General features: G+C 47.2%; 1 protein-coding gene across 1 annotated transcript in view; it reads right to left on the bottom strand.

The window, feature by feature from the left end:
- Positions 1-15,998, bottom strand: part of LOC145339468 (natural killer cell receptor 2B4-like) — a gene marked incomplete at its 3' end in the record, with an annotated part of 33,776 nt that extends 17,778 nt beyond the window's left edge. The window contains exon 1 of the mRNA XM_080183938.1: positions 15,939-15,998. The remainder of the gene's footprint in view (positions 1-15,938) is intronic.
- Positions 15,999-16,473: the final 475 nt, after the last annotated feature.

Below are 16,473 nucleotides of genomic sequence, written 5' to 3'. Positions count from 1 at the left end.
GATAGTTCTATGGCTTGGTAGGTATGGATGTGATCGGCACAACTTGTGGGCCGAAGGGCCTGTTTGTGCTGTAGTGTTCTACGTTCTATGAGTACTTCCTTGTCAAATTCCAAAGTGTATCACCCCACACTTCTCAAGACTAACATCCATCTGCCACTTATCTGCCCATTTGACCATTCCGTCTGTATTTTCTTGTCCCCCAGGACACTCTGCCTCACTGTTACCCACCCAGCCTCCGCAAACTTGTGTCATCTGCAAATTTACCAATTCAAACCCCCCTTTTGAGGTTGAAATCATTGGAAGATCTGGTGTCATAAAATCTGTTCAATTTTCTGAATGAACTGCACCCAAAGTCACCATCTTCAAACCGGATCGTACTGTAAGAACCTGCGGGGATGATAAATTAACAGTCAATAGGCCTCTGCCCCAAGCAGAGCCAGTTTCTTGTTGTCTTACAACAAACACCACGCCAAATGCGACCACAGGAGTCACACCAGCCAAGTTACTAATGGGATGTCGATTATGGACATGGTTGGATATGATATTCCCAGATTTGGCAGGGAGGATGGAAGTTAGATAAACCTCTCGGAAAGAAAATATTGACTCCAGGAAAAATGGCAGAGTTTTCCAAGCTGAGAATTTGGTCAGAAGCTTTGCAGCAGGACTGACACGGGTGGCTGGTAAGATTGTGGGGAGGACAGCAGTAGCCTCCTGTGTAGTAGAGATACAAGGTTGTTGAGTCAGGAAACATGTAGAGCATCTGAGGAGAGCAGGGCCTGATACAGGGGATCAATAGGCCATCCCAGCAGTAGATCACTGTTCACCAGGATTGGTTACAGGGATCCCGGTTGTAAATGCGGAACCGGAACAACTAGTCATTTCTTAAGTGAGGAGAGAGCAGCTACAGAGAAGGATCCTAACCCCAGATTGAAATCTGCTTTTCACATCAAACCAACTGGATTCTTCATTCCCAGAGGAACTGAGTTCAGTGTTGAGACATTCACAGAATCATAGAAACCCTACAATGCAGAAAGAGGCCATTTGGCCCATCGAGTCTGTACTGACCACAATCCCACTCAGCCCTACCCCCCATATCCCTACATATTTACCCACTAATCCCTCTAACCTACGCATCTCAGGACACTCAGGACAAATTTAGCACAGCCAATCAACCTAACCCGCACATCTTTGGACTGTGGGAGGAAACCAGAGTACCTGGAGGAAACTCATGCAGACACGAGGAGAATGTGCAAACTCCACACAGACAGTGACCCGAGCCGGGAATCGAACCCAGGTCCCTGGAGCTGTGAAGCAGCAGTGTTAACCACTGTGCTACCGTGCTGCCCAGGATTCCACCAGGATTTGGAAGTCGCCAAATCGATGTAACTTCTGACAAGTTGCTCTGGGGTTTTCCTGTGATTTGTTGCCCAGAGTCACAGAGCCATCGAGGTTTACAGCATGGAAACAGGCCCTTCAGCCCAACTTGTTCATGCTGCCCTTTGTTTTTCAACCACCATGCTAGTCCCAATTGCCCGCGTTTGGTCCACATCTCTCTATTCCCATTTTACCCATGCAATTGCCTATGTTAATGACGTTTTCATTTTGTTTCACCCATAGGTGAACTCAGGAGGGATGGATAGAGTGGACCCTTTGAGGGGGCGTATCGTGAGGGTCATGTGATTGGGCTGGACCCTATGGAGTGTCCAGGCTGAAAGCTGAGCCAATCAGGTGCAAGGGCACGTGTCCAGGCTCAGGGAGGATCCTCAGTTGGAGCCGGGGATGGGGGGGAGAATATTGTGTCAAGCCTTGTTCGTAAGTAATTATTTATCATTGGTAATAAAACCTTTGAGCTACATCGACTTGCCCTCAATTTATTATGCAGGTTCTCACTACTACCACAGTGGTTAACACTGCTGCCTCACAGCACCAGGGACCCGAGTTCGATTCTCGGTTTTGGTCACTGTCTGTGCGGAGTTTGCACATTCTCCCCAAGTCTGAGTGGGTTTCCTCTGGGTGCTCTGGTTTCCTCCCAAAGATGTGCAGGTTAGGTAGATTGGCAATGATAGATTGTCCCTGAGTGTCATGGCGACTAGCTAGGGTGAATGCATGGGGTCATGGGGATAGGGCCTGGGTAGGATTGTGATTGGTGGCCTCCTTCTGCACTGTAGGATTCTGTGATATACCTATAGAGAGAGAGAGAGAGAGAGAGAGACTGAGACTGATGGACTGAGACTGAGAGATATAGAGGCAGAGAAATGGACTGAGAGAGATACAGAAAGAGAGAAACTGAGAGTGACAGACTGAAACTGAGAGACTGATGGAGAGAGAGGGAGACTGAGACTGATGGACTGAGACTGAGAGAGATATATAGAGACACAGATGGACTGAGAGAGATACAGAGAGAGAGAAACTGAGAGTGAAACTGAGAGACTGATGGAGAGAGAGAGAGACTGAGACTGATGGACTGAGACTGAGAGAGATATATAGAGACACAGATGGACTGAGAGAGATACAGAGAGAGAGAAACTGAGAGTGAAACTGAGAGACTGATGGAGAGAGAGGGAGACTGAGATTGATGGACTGAGACTGAGAGAGATATATAGAGACACAGATGGACTGAGAGAGATACAGAGAGAGAGAAACTGAGAGTGAAACTGAGAGACTGATGGAGAGAGAGAGAGACTGAGACTGATGGACTGAGACTGAGAGAGATATATAGAGACACAGATGGACTGAGAGAGATACAGAGAGAGAGAAACTGAGAGTGAAACTGAGAGACTGATGGAGAGAGAGAGAGACTGAGACTGATGGACTGAGACTGAGAGAGATATATAGAGACAGAGAAATGGACTGAGAAAGATAGAGCGAGAGAGAGAAAAACTGAGAGTGACAGACTGAAACTGAGAGACTGATGGAGAGAGAGAAAGAGAGAGAGAGACAGAGTGATCGAATGGCAGAGTTAGAGGAAGAAGCTGAAATAGAGGGAGACAAAATGGGAATCAAAGCAAGAAGCAGAGACCGACAGAGAGTTAGAAACTGAAAGAGAGGTGGTCATAAGGGTTGGGGGAGGGTGAAGAGAGAATGCAGTTTTGTTTTAATTGATAGGATATACCCTCCCCTAATTGCCCCTCGAGGTGGTTGTGCTGGGCAGCGTTCTTGCCTTGAGGAGAACGGAATGGTTCACTAGCCTGCGCTCTGACCCGGGCCTGGAGTTAAACACATTACTGTGGGTTTGGATTCACTGGAAGGCGAGACTACACCAGGATGACGGATTCCCTTTCCCGATGGCCATCAGTGAACAGGATGGGCTTTTCTTTAAACAATGACAGTAACGCTGGCTAAGACCAGAATTATTATTGCAGTTTTAATTCCACCACTGTCATGGGATGGGATTTGAACACGTAGCCCCAGAGTATTGGTCCACGTGAGATAGTCCAGGAAAATTACCACTGCACTATGGTCACCTGCGAGAGAGAGAGAGAGAGTGTGAGGGAAAAGTTTATTTTTTTACTGTCACAAGATTATTACTTGAATGGGTGTAAATTGAGAGAGGTGGATACTCAGCGAGACCTTGAGTCCTTGTGTATCAGTCGCTGAAAGTAAGCACGCAGGGACAGCAGGCAGTAATGGCATGTTAGCCTTCATAGCGAGAGGATTTGAGTATAGGGATAGGGATGTTTTGCTGCAATTGTATAGGGCGCTGGTGAGGCCTCACCTGGAATATTGTGTGTAGTTTTGGTGTCCTTATCTGAAGGAGGATGTCCTTGCTGTAGAGGGAGCACAGCGAAGGTTTACCAGGCTGATTCCTGGGACGGCAAGTCTGTCATACGAGGAGAGACTAAATTGGTTACGATTACATTCACTAGAGTACAGAAGCTTATACAATTCTAACAAGGTTAGACAGGGTAGATTCAGAAAGAACGTTCCCGAAGTTGGGGGGTCCAGAATTAGGGGTCATAGTTTGAGGATAAGGGGTAAACCTTTTAGAACTGAGGTGAGGAGAAATTTCTTCACCCAGAGGGTAACAAGTGTGTGGAATTCACCACCACAGAATGTAGTTGAGGCCAAAATGTTCTTTGGTTTCAAGAAGAAGTTAGATATAGTTTTTGGGCGAAAGGGATCGAGGGATATGGGGGAAAGGGGAAATTAAATTTGATGATCAGCCATGATTGAAATGAATGGCAGAGCAGACTTGAAGGGCTGAATGGCCTACTCCTGATTCTAGTTTATGTTTCTGAGTAGGCTTACATTAACACTGCAAATGATGTTACTGTGAAAATGCTCTAGTTGCCACGCTCCGGCACCTGAGGGAGAATTTAGCACGGCCATCGCACCTCACCAGCATATCTTTCAGACTGTGAGAGGAAACCAAAGCACCTAGAAAAAACCCATGCAGACACGGGGAGAATTAATTGAACCTGGGTCCCTGGTGCCTTGAGGCAGCAGTGCTAACCACTGTGCCACTGCGCCACTCTGAGAATGAAAGTGATAGAAGGAAACTGGCACAGAGAGAGAGAGATGTGGAGATGCCGGAGTTGGACTGGAGTAAACACAGTAAGAAGTCTCACAATGCCAGGTTAAAGTCCAGGAGTTTATTTGGTAGCAAAAGCCACTAGCTTTCTGAGCACTGCTCTCTTAGGTAAGTGGGAGTTGTGTTCACAAACAGGGCATATAAAGACACAAACTCAATTTACAAAATAATGATTGGAATGCGAGTCTTTACAGGTAATCAAGTCTTAAAGGTACAGGCAATGCGAATAAAGAGAGGATTAAGCACAGGTTAAAGAGATGTGTAATACCTCCAGACAGTAAAGTTAGTGAGATTTTGCAAACTCAGGCAAGTTTTGAGGGTTACAGATACTGTGACATGAACCCAAGATCCAGGTTGAGGCCATCTTCATGTGTGCAGAACTTGGCTATCAGTTCCTACTCAGCTACTTTGTATAGTCATGTATCGTGAAGGCCGCCTTGGAGAACGCTTACCCGAAGATCAGAGGCCGAATGCTCGGAACCGCTGAAGTGTTCGCCAACAGGAAGAGAACACTCTTGCCTGGTGATTGTCGAGCGATGTTCATTCATCCGTTGTTGTAGCGTCAGCATGGTGTCCCCAGTGTACCATGCCTCAGGACATCCTTCCTGCAGTGTATCAGATAGACAACACCTCTTGCCTTCAAACAACCACACAACCTCAAACAGACCATTGTTCGCAGCAAACTACACAGCCTTCAGGAGAACAGTGACCACAACACCACACAATTCTGCCAGGTACACGGTACATACTCTTGCAACTCGGCCAACGTTATCTACCTGATACGCTGCAGGAAAGGATGTCCCGAAGCATGGTACATTGGGGAGACCATACAGACGCTACGACAACAGATGAATGAACACCACTCGACAATCACCAGGCAGGACTGTTCCCTTCCTGTTGGGGAACTCTTTCAGTGGTCAGAGGCATTCAGCCTCTGATCTTCTGATAAGCGTTCTCCAAGACGGCCTTCACAACACACGACAGCGCAGAGTCGCTGAGCAGAGACCGATAGCCAAGTTCCGCACACGAGGACAGCTTCAACTGGGATTCTGGGCTCATGTCACACTATCTGTAACCCCCGTGATTTGTCTGGACTTGCAAAATCTCACCAACTGTCCTGTTTGGAGACCATAGAAATCATAGAAACCCTACAGTGCAGAAAGAGGCCCTTCAGCCCATTAAGTCTGCACTGAACACAATCCTACCCAGACCCTACCCCCATTCACATCTCTTTAACCTGTGCTTAACGCTCTCTCCACTTAAAGGTCTGTACCTTTAAGACTTGATAACCTGTAAAGACTCGCATTCCGATCATTATTTTGTAAGTTGTGTTTGTGTCTTTATATGCCCTGTTTGTGAACTGAAATCCCACTTACCTGATGAAGGAGCAGTGCTCTGAAAGCTAGTGACTTGTGCTACCAAATAAACCTGTTGGACTTTAACCTAGTGTTGTGAGATTTCTTACAGAGAGAGAGAAAGACATTGATGGAGGGAGAGATAGTGTGTGTCAATGAGACAGTGAGTGAGAGACAGAAAGAGGAAGACAGAGAGAGAAACTGGCAGGGGAACATTGTCTCTCTGTAACACACTGTCTCCCTCTCGCTCTATCAGTGCGAGCGAGGGAAGGGTCTAGAGGCAGAAAAGGAGGGAGAGAGAGAGAGAGAGACAGAGATAAAGATAGACAGAGAGAGAGACAGAGAGAGAGTGAGCAAGAGAGACATTGTCTCCCGATCATTCAGTCTTTAGATCCTTCACTCTCTCATTCTGATCGAGGGAGAGACAGTGTGTGTCAGATAGAGACAATGTCTCTCTTGACAGTTTCTCTCTCTCTCTATCAGTTTTTCTCTGAGAGAAAAGTGAGCAAAGACATTGATAGAGGGAGTGTGCATCGAGAGAGAGAGAGAGAGACATCTGTGAAGTTGTATGAATGAAGTAGTGGCATTAAGGGAAAACTGGTCAAGTATTTGGTACAAAATAAGGAAAGCTGATCAAGCTATTCCAAAATGCCAGACCCTGTAAGACTTGATAAGACTGACTCCACATAACTTAAGACATGAATAAGACCAGAGAAGGTCAAGCTGTGCCTAATCTCTGTAAGACCTGACAAGGCTAACTCTGCATGATCTAGGGCTGTATGAGTGAGACAAGATAAGGTCAGAGATGATGAAGTCGTCGGCTGCCTTCTGTTCTATCAAAAGGACAAGATAAAGGTATGAATGATGAGACAATTTTCAGAAGGCGTTTGACAAGGTGCCTCACAAGAGGTTATTACAGAAGGTTAGGGGGCATGGAGTTGGGGGTAGGGTGTTAGCGTGGATAGACGATTGGCTGTCAAATAGGCGGCAGAGAGTGGGGGTCAATGGGTGCTATTCGGATTGGCGGTTGGTGACTAGTGGAGTGCCCCAGGGGTCGGTGCTGGGGCCTCAGCTATTCACCACTTATATAGATGATCTGGAGGAGGGAACCGAGTATATGGTGTCAAAATTTGCTGATGACACCAAGATTGGTGGAACGGCAAATTGCGCGGAGGGTGTGGAGAGTCTGCAGAAGGATCTAGATAGGCTGGGCGAATGGGCCAGGAACTGGCAAATGGAATTTAATGTTGGCAAATGTGAGGTTGTCCACTTTGGTAGGAATAATGGTAGGAAGGACTATTACTTACGTGGCGAAAAACTGCAGTATGCGACGGTGCAGAGGGACCTCGGGGTCCTTGTGCATGAGTCGCAAAAACCCAGCCTGTAGGTGCAGCAGGTGGTCAGGAAGGCGAATGGGATGCTGGCCTTCATCGCGAGGGGGATTGAATATAAAAGTAGGGAGGTCTTGCTGCAACTGTACAGGGCACTGGTGAGGCCGCAGCTGGAGTACTGTGTGCAGTTTTGGTCGCACGCTTACGCAAGGATATTTTGGCCTTGGAGGGAGTGCAGAGGAGGTTTACTAGGATGATGCCGGAGTTGAGGGGGTTGAACTATGAGGAGAGGTTGAATAAACTAGGTTTGTACTCGTTAGAGTTTAGAAGAATGAGGGGAGATCTCATTGAGACGTATAAGATGTTGAATGGGATGGATAGGATAGAGGTGGAGAGACTCTTCCCGCTCAGAAAGGACAGTAGGACTAGAGGGCACAACCTCAAGATAAAGGGGGGGGCGGTTTAGAACGGAGTTGAGGAGGAACTTCTTCACTCAAAGGGTGGTGAATCTCTGGAATTCTCTGCCCGTTGAAGTGGTGGAGGCTGCCTCGCTAAATATTTTTAAGACGCGGGTTGATGGGTTTTTGATAAGAGAGGGGATTAAGGGTTATGGGGAGAGGGCGGGAATGTGGAACTGAGACACGACAAATCAGCCATGATCTTATTGAATGGCGGGGCAGGCTCGAGGGGCTAGATGGCCTACTCCTGCTCCTATTTCTTAAGTTATTATGTTCTTATGACAAAGAGTTTTAGGAGGTCAGCAAGTTGTCCCATTATTGATGACATTGCTTATCGTGCTGCTATTGATTAAATTCCTGAATAAGCTCTGGTCACGCAAACTGATAATGATTATGTATAAATACTGAACTGATTCTTTATATAAGTACGGGCTTGAGGAGGAATTAGCAAGTGGTAACGACTGCTCTCCAAACTCAAGTTACTGCCAATACTGCATGCAGTCTTTCGTAAATAAAGACTAGTTATTTGGTCAGAACAAATTTTGTTGAGTCTCTCTATCACAGTCAAGAAACAGGAAAATTTCCATTTCAACACACTGTCTCTCCTGATGCGCACTCCCTCTATCAATGTCTCTGCTTGTTTTTCTCTCTGCCTCGCTCCCTCTCTCTGACACAGACTGCCTCCTTCTTTAATAAAGCAGATAAGACGATCAGAGGATTAGATAGGGTGGACAGTGAGAGCCTTTTTCCTTGGATGGAGATGGCTAGTATGAGGGGACATAGCTTTAAATTGAGGGGTGATAGATATAGGACAGATGTCAGAGGTAGGTTCTTTACTCGGAGAGTAGTAAGGGCGTGGAATGCCCTGCCTGCAACAGTAGTGGATTTGCCAACATTAAGGGCATTTAAATGGTCATCGGATAAACATATTGATGATATTGGAATAGTGTAGGTTAGATGGGCTTTAGATTGTTTTCACAGGTCGGCGCAACATCGAGAGCAGAAGGGCCTGTACTGCGCTATAATGTTCTATGTTCTCGCTCCGTCAATGTCTCACTCAATCTCTCTCTCCCAGCTTTTCTGTTTGGCACACACACACAGACGCGCACACACACAGATACACACACACACACACACACACACACACACACACACACACACACACACACACACACACACACACACACAATTAGACAGAGAAAAGCTGGGAATCACATTGTCTCCCTCTCAACTAGTGAGTCGGAGACAGAATGGCATGCTTTGTCTGCAAGAATGCAAGAAACATTACTTTCAAATACATACAGGCACTTGTGACAATAATAAATTAAATCAGACAGTCATAGAGTCATAGAGGTTTACAGCATGGAAACAGAACCTTCGGCCCAACTTGTCCACGCCACACTTTTTTTTAAATCACCTAAGCTAATCCCAATTGCCCACATTTGGCCCAAATCCCTCTATACCCATTGTACACATGTAACTATCTAAATGCTTTTTAAAAGATAAAGTTGTACCCTCCTCTACTACTACCTCTGGCAGCTTGTTCCAGACACTGATCACCCTTTGTGTGAAAAAATTGCCCTTCTCGACACTTTTGTATCTCTCCCTTCACACCTTAAACCTATGCCCTCAAGTTTTAGACTCCCCTGCCTTTGGGAGAAGATACTGACTATCTACCTTTTCTATGCCTCTCATTATTTTATAGACTTCTATAAGATCACCCCTCAGCCTTCTACGTTCCAGAGAAAAAAGTCCCAGTCTATCCATCCTCTCCTTATAACTCAATCCATCAAGTCCCGGTAGCATCTGAGTAAATCTTTTCTGCACTCTTTCTAGTTTAATAATTTTCTTTCTACAATAGGGTGACCAGAATTGCACACAGTATTCCAAATGTGGCCTTACCATAGACTTGTACAACTTCAACAAGACTTCCCAACTCCTGTATTCAATGTTCTGACCAATGAAACCAAGCATGCCAAATGCCTTCTTCACCACTCTGTCCACCTGTAATTCCACTTTCAAGGAGTTATGAACATGTACCCCTAAATCTCTTTGTTCTGTAACTCTCACCAATGCCCTACCATTAACTGAATAAATCCTGCCCTGGTTCAATCTACCAAAATGCATCGCCTTGCATTTGTCTAAATTAAACTCCATCTGCCACTCATCAGCCCACTGGCCCAATTGATCAAAATCCCATTGCAGTTGAAGATAACTTTATTCACTGTCTACCATGCCACCAATCTTCGAGCGAGACAAAGAGAGGGAGAAACTAGCAGAGTTATTGATCAAGAGAGAGGGAGTGTGTATGTTGGAGAGACAGAGCAAGAGCCAAGTAGTAGACAGAAGGGCAACAGAAAGATATATACAATGCCATTTCCCCACTAATTTCCACTGATACTCACATTTTGAAATGCAGCTTTTTCTCTTTCTCAAATGAATCTCTCTCTCTCGCCTGGTGTGAACTAACTGTAGCGAAGTGATCTGGCCAGCGCTTCCTGTAAAAACGAAACATGCAAGTGGTGGTGGGCGGGGGTGTGAAACATGGGCATTGAGTGGAGTATGGGGCAGACAGTAAAAACAATAATCTAATCAATTATCAGCAATCCTGCATCAAGCAACGAGATATTGCTTCAAGATATTTCTCAAAATGTGCTGCATTAAGGGAGAGGGAAGAGAAAGATTTTAAGGGTTGGACAGAGAGAGAATATGTCCCTTTGTGCTCTGCCGCTTTTCTTTGAGCTCATGTCCAACCCTTGTTGCTCCCTGTCTTGCCTTGTTGTCTTCTTCCTCCTGAGCCTTTCTCTTCTTATATATTATGTGTGTTCGTTTTTTTTCTTGTGTGGGGCGGTGAATGGGATGTACCCCAGCGTGGCGGTCTGCTTCCGTCATATTTTAGGTGTTTTGGGGGGGGGGGAGGTGATTGTTGAGGTGAGGTGGTGTGTGTTAGGTGGAGGGGGCTGCTAGGTTGATGTGTTTCTGGGGGCTGGGATGAATGTCCAAGTGGTGTGTGTGTGTGTGTGTGTGTGTGTGTGTGTGTGTGTGTGTGTGTGTGTGTGTGTGTGTGTGTGTGTGTGTGTGTGTGTGTGTGTGTGTGTGTGTGTTGGAGAGTTGTTTTTTTGGTGGGGGAGGGGATGTGGTTTCTTGGCCGGGGAGGATTTGTGTTTGTTGTTGGGTCAGATTGTGTTTCTTTGGGGGCGTGAGAAGGTTTTGTTTGTAGGTGGGCTACTGGAGTGGGTAAGAGGTCAGGCAGTGGGGGAAAGAAAAGTCCTGAGGGTTTCCTGATGGGGATGTTGGTGGGTAGGTTGCTGCTTGAAGGGCGGTTTGTTGTCCTGTCCCGTCTTGGTGCTTTTGTCTCTCGTGTGTTCCTGTTAGGGTGGGGTGAGCGGGCTTCCAGGGCTGGTGGGATGGGGTGACTCTTTATTCTTTGTGGGTGTCTTATGTAGTGGTGGGCAGGGTGTCATGGTGTGGATTCGGGTAGTATATATTGGATTGGTGTGGCGGTACTAGTTAGAACATAGAACACTACAGCACAAACAGGCCCTTCGGCCCACTAGTTGCGCCGATCACTTCTATACCTACTAAGCCATAGACCTATCTATACCCCCCAATCCCATTAGATCCCATATACTCATCCAGAAGTCTTCTAAAAGACCCCAGCGAGTTTGCCTCTACCACCACCGACGGCAGCCGATTCCACTCACTCACCACCCTCTGAGTGAAAAACTTACCCCTAACATCTCCTCTGTACTTGCTTCCCTGCACCTTAAACCTGTGTCCTCTCGTAGCGACCATTTCAGCCCTGGGAAATAGCCTCTGAGAATCCACCCTATCTATTCTTCTCAACATTTTATAAACCTCTATCAGGTCCCCTCTCAACCTTCGTCTCTCCAGGGAGAAGAGTTCCAGCTCCCTCAGCCTGTCTTCATAAGGCATGCCACCCAATCTAGGCAACATCCTTGTAAATCTCCTCTGTACCCTTTCAATAGCTTCCACATCCTTCCTGTAGTGAGGCGACCAGAATTGCACACAGTACTCCAAGTGGGGTCTGACAAGGGTCTTATAAAGTTGCAGCATTACCTCCCGACTCCTAAACTCAATCCCTCGATTAATGAAGGCCAGTACACCATACGCCTTCTTGACCACATCCTCCACCTGCGAGGTCAATTTAAGAGTCCTATGGACCCGGACCCCAAGATCCCTCTGCTCTTCAACACAGCTAAGACTCCTACCCTTGATATTGTATTCCTTCATCCCATTGGTCCTGCCAAAATGGACCACTACACATTTATCCGCGTTGAAGTCCATCTGCCACTTCTCCGCCCAGCCTTGCATCCTGTCTATGTCCCGCTGCAACTTCTGACATCCCTCCAGACTATCCACAACACCACCAACCTTCGTATCATCTGCGAACTTACTAATCCATCCCTCCACTTCCTCATTCAGGTCATTTATGAAAATGACAAACAGCAAGGGTCCTAGAACAGATCCCTGGGGCACTCCACTGGTGACCGACCTCCATGCAGAAAAAGACTCATCCACAACCACTCTCTGCCTTCTGCAGGCAAGCCAGTTCTGGATCCACAAGGCCAAAGCCCCCTGGATCCCATGCCCTCTCACCTTCTCAAGAAGTCTTGCATGGGGGACCTTATCAAACGCCTTGCTGAAGTCCATGTACACCACGTCTACCGCTCTTCCTTCGTCAATGTGCTCAGTCACATTCTCAAAGAACTCAACTAGGCTTGTAAGGCACGACCTGCCCTTGACAAAACCATGTTGACTATTTCTGATCATTCTAAACTTCTCCAAATGCTCATAAATCTTGTCCCTCAGAATCCTCTCCACCAACTTACCAACCACTGAGGTCAGACTCACCGGTTGGTAATTTCCCGGGCTATCCCTGTTCCCTCTCTTGAAAGTAGGGACCACATCCGCAATCCTCCAGTCCTCCGGAACCTCTCCCGTCTCCATCGACAACGCAGAGATCATTGCCAGGGGCTCTGCAATCACTTCTCTCACCTCCCACAGTAACCTGGGGTACATGGATATGGTATAATAATAATGTTTTTCTTTCCCTTTTCATTCACAGGTTATAAGTCGGTCCGCCTTGTGTCCAACGAGGGGCATACACGCGATGGGTCATACTGGGGCTGCTCTTGGTTGTTCGAGATTGGCCTAGTGCTTCATGTCGTTAGTGTGTACTTAAACTGGACCAGATACTGGGCAAGACGACAGCTCAGTGACTATCACTGATTGCTGTGCAGACACATGGATTTGGGCCGGTGTCTGTGGGAGTTTGCGCATTCTCCCCGTGCTTGCGTGGGTTTTCTCCAGGTGCTCCGGTTTCCTCCCACACCCCAAAGATGTGCTGTTAGGCTGATTGGCAGTAATAAATTGTCCCAAAATCAGTTTCCTTCAATCTGGATGGCCATAAAACATTAGACAAGGGTCGTGGGGGGAGAGGGGGACTGGTGGTGTTGAGATGGCGGCGCGGGCTCGTTGGGCCGAAGGGCCTGTTTCCCGAGCTGATTTTGTTCTTTGTTCTTTGTATCCCATCTGGTCCCGGTGACTTGTCTATCTTGATAGAGTTTAAAAGTACTAACACATCCTCTTCCTTAACATCCACATACTCAATCTTTTCAGACTGCCACAAACCTGTAGTACAACCTCCCAGATCTCTTTCCACCGTGAGTACCGAGGCAAAGTCCTCATTAAGCACCTCTGCCATTTCTTCTGGTTCCACACAGACCTTTCCCCCTTCACCTTTTATAGGTCCTATCCCTTCTCTTCTCATCCTTTTACTTTTCACATATTTGTAGAAGGCCTTGGGATTCTCCTTAATCTTACCCGCCAAGGCCTTCTCATGACTCCTTCTGGCTCTCCTAATTTCCTTTTTAAGCTTCTTTCTACAACCTTATACTCCTCTAGATCCTTAACATCTCCTAGCTCTCTGAACCTTTTATACACCTTTCTTTTCTTCCTGACTAGGTTCACCACAACCTTCGTGCACCACGGTTCCCGCGCCCTACCAAAACCTCCTTGTCTCATCAGAACGTTATCATGCAGAGCTCCAGTCAAACATTGCTTGAATATCTGCCACCTTCCTTCTGTACTTTTCCCCAAGAACGCCTCCTTCCAGTTTATTCATCCAATTATCTGCCTGATGTCTTCATATTTCCCCTTACTCCAGACAAACACCTTCCTAGCCTGCCTAGTCCTATCTCTTTCCAATGCTATCGTGACGGAGATAGAATTATGATCTCCAGTCCCAAGGTGCTCTCCTACTGAGAGACCCATCACCTGTCCTGGTTCATTCGCCAGTACCAGGTCAAGTACAGCCTCTCCTCTCGTAGGCTTATCCACGTACTGTGTCAGGAAACCCTCCTGAACACACCTAACAAACTCCTCCCCATCCAAACCCCTTACCCTAGGGATATTCCAGTCGATGTTTGGGAAATTAAAGTCTCCCATCACGACAACTCTGTTATTACTACATCTCTCTAGGATCTGTTTCCCTATCTGTACCTCAACTTCCCTGTCCCTATTGGGCGGCCTATAGAATACACCCAGCAAAGTTATCGACCCTTTGCTGTTCCTAACTTCCACCCACAGAGACTCTGTAGATAGTCCCTCCACGGCATCCTCTTTCTCTGCAGCCATGACACTGTCCCTGATCAACAGTGCCACTCCACCACCTCTTTTGCCTCCCTCCCTGTCCTTCCTGAAGCATCTGAATCCCGGCACCTGAAGTACCCAGTCCTGTCCCTGAGACATCCAAGTCTCCGTAATGGCCCCCACATCACATTCCCAAGCAGCAATCCACGCCCTAAGCTCATCTACCTTATTTACTACACTCCTGGCGTTAAAATAGACACACCTCAGCCCCTCGGTCTGGACATTTCTCTTCTCCACCACCCATCTAACCTCCCTCTCATACCGTCTACAGTCCTTCCCTGCCCGGGAGCTAACCTCCTCGGTCTCAGTCTCCTCATCTCTGTTCCCTCCCCCCAGCCTTTCTAGTTTAAAGTCCCCCCAGTAGCCCTAGCCAGTCTTCCCGCCAAGATATTGGTCCCCCTGGGATTCAAGTGCCACTCATCTTTACTATACAGGTCACACCTGCCCCTAAAGAGGTCCCAGTGATCCAGGAACCGGAATCCCTGCCCCCTGCTCCAGTCCCTCAGTCACGCATTCACCCTCCACCTCATTCCATTCCTGCTCTCACTCTCCCGTGGCACAGGCAGCAATCCTGAGATTACTAACTTCGCGTTCCTCTTTCTCAGCTGCCTACCCAGTTCCCTATAATCCCTTTTCATGACCCCTTCCCTCTTCCTGCCTATGTCAGCGGTACCTATATGAACCACAACCTCCTCCTCACCCTCCCCTTTCAGGATGTCTGGGACACGCCCAGAGACATCCCGGATCCCAGCTCCAGGGAGACAAACCACCATCCGCGACTCCCGTCTGCATCCGCAAAAACGCCTGTCTGATCCCCTCACTATGGAGTCCCCTATTAACACTGTCTTGCTGCTCTCTTTCTTAGTTTTTTGAAGTACTGGCTCAGCTCCAGAGAGCTGGCCACTGCTTCCTCCTCCAGATGAGCTGTCCCCCCCCAGTGGTACTCAGGCAGGAGTACTTATTTTGAAGGGGGACATCCACCGGCATGCTCTCCATCACCTGAGGTTTCCCCTTCCTAATAGTTACCCACGTGCCTTCTTCCCGTTGCCCTGGTGTGACCACTTGCCGATAGCTCCTATCAATTATCTCCTCATTCTCTCCAATGAAACGAATGTCCTCAAGCTGCATTTCCAGCTCCTTTACCAGGTCCCGTAGGGACTGCAGCTCCACACACCAAGCACAGGTATGGATGCCTGGGAGACCAGGAGCCTCCAGGACCTCCCACATAATGCATCGGCAACAACATACTGGCCTCACACTCATACTTGCCCTTTTTAGAAATACAGAGAAAAAGTAATGAAAAAAAGCTTATAAACTTGCCTTGCCTCACCCTTTTTGCTTTGGCCCTCTGAGCCAAAGCCCTTACAGCTCACACAAAAACAAAAACAAAATTACCTGCTCTCACTCAGAGCCCTTCTGAGGGGTGGGACACTCTACTTGTGGAGAGCATCAGGTTTCTTCACCTTTCCAATTTATGGGGGTCCAGAGGAATAAAAAACTACTCCCCTATGACCACTTCCTGTGTCCGATTTAAAATAAATAAAAGCTAGAGACGTTAGTTTAAATAAAAACACAGTAACTTACTCACCAGCTCTCCTCTCACCAGTCTCTCCCTCTCCGATGTGCTCCCAAGGAACAATGAGGTCGATTCTCTGAGATAATTAATCCTTAAAGCGAAAAAAAACTATTTCCTAGAACTCCCTCTGACCACTTCCTGTTTCTGATTTAAAATTAAAAAAGCTAGAGACATTAGTTTAAAAAAAAGAAACACAGTAACCCAGGCAAGCACGGTGAGAAGGTCCAAACTCCACACAGGTAGATGTTTTGGGGTTGGACAGAAAGAGATGGCATATCCCCTTTTCTTCATGCTCTGTCATTTTTCTTTCAGCTTATATCCAACCCTTGTTGCTCCCTGTGACGCCTTGACCTTATATTTTGGCTTCTTGTCTTCTGATTTCCTGGAACTTTTCCATTTTTACAAATATTCTTATTCCTGTTAATCATAGAACCAGGTTTTTTCTTGTGCAGGGTGGTGAATGCGAGGGTGGGGGGGAGCCCTCATGTTGGGGCGGGGGGGAAGGGAGAAACAGGGGGTTGTGGGGTGAGGGGAAGAGGAAAATGAA

This window comes from Carcharhinus amblyrhynchos, unplaced genomic scaffold, assembly GCF_965287045.1.
Source record: "Carcharhinus amblyrhynchos unplaced genomic scaffold, sCarAmb.v2.hapA scaffold_483, whole genome shotgun sequence".
NCBI classification, from domain to species: Eukaryota; Metazoa; Chordata; class Chondrichthyes; order Carcharhiniformes; family Carcharhinidae; genus Carcharhinus; species Carcharhinus amblyrhynchos.
Note: the sequence above shows the minus strand (reverse complement) of the source record. Positions and strands in the feature narration are given on the sequence as shown.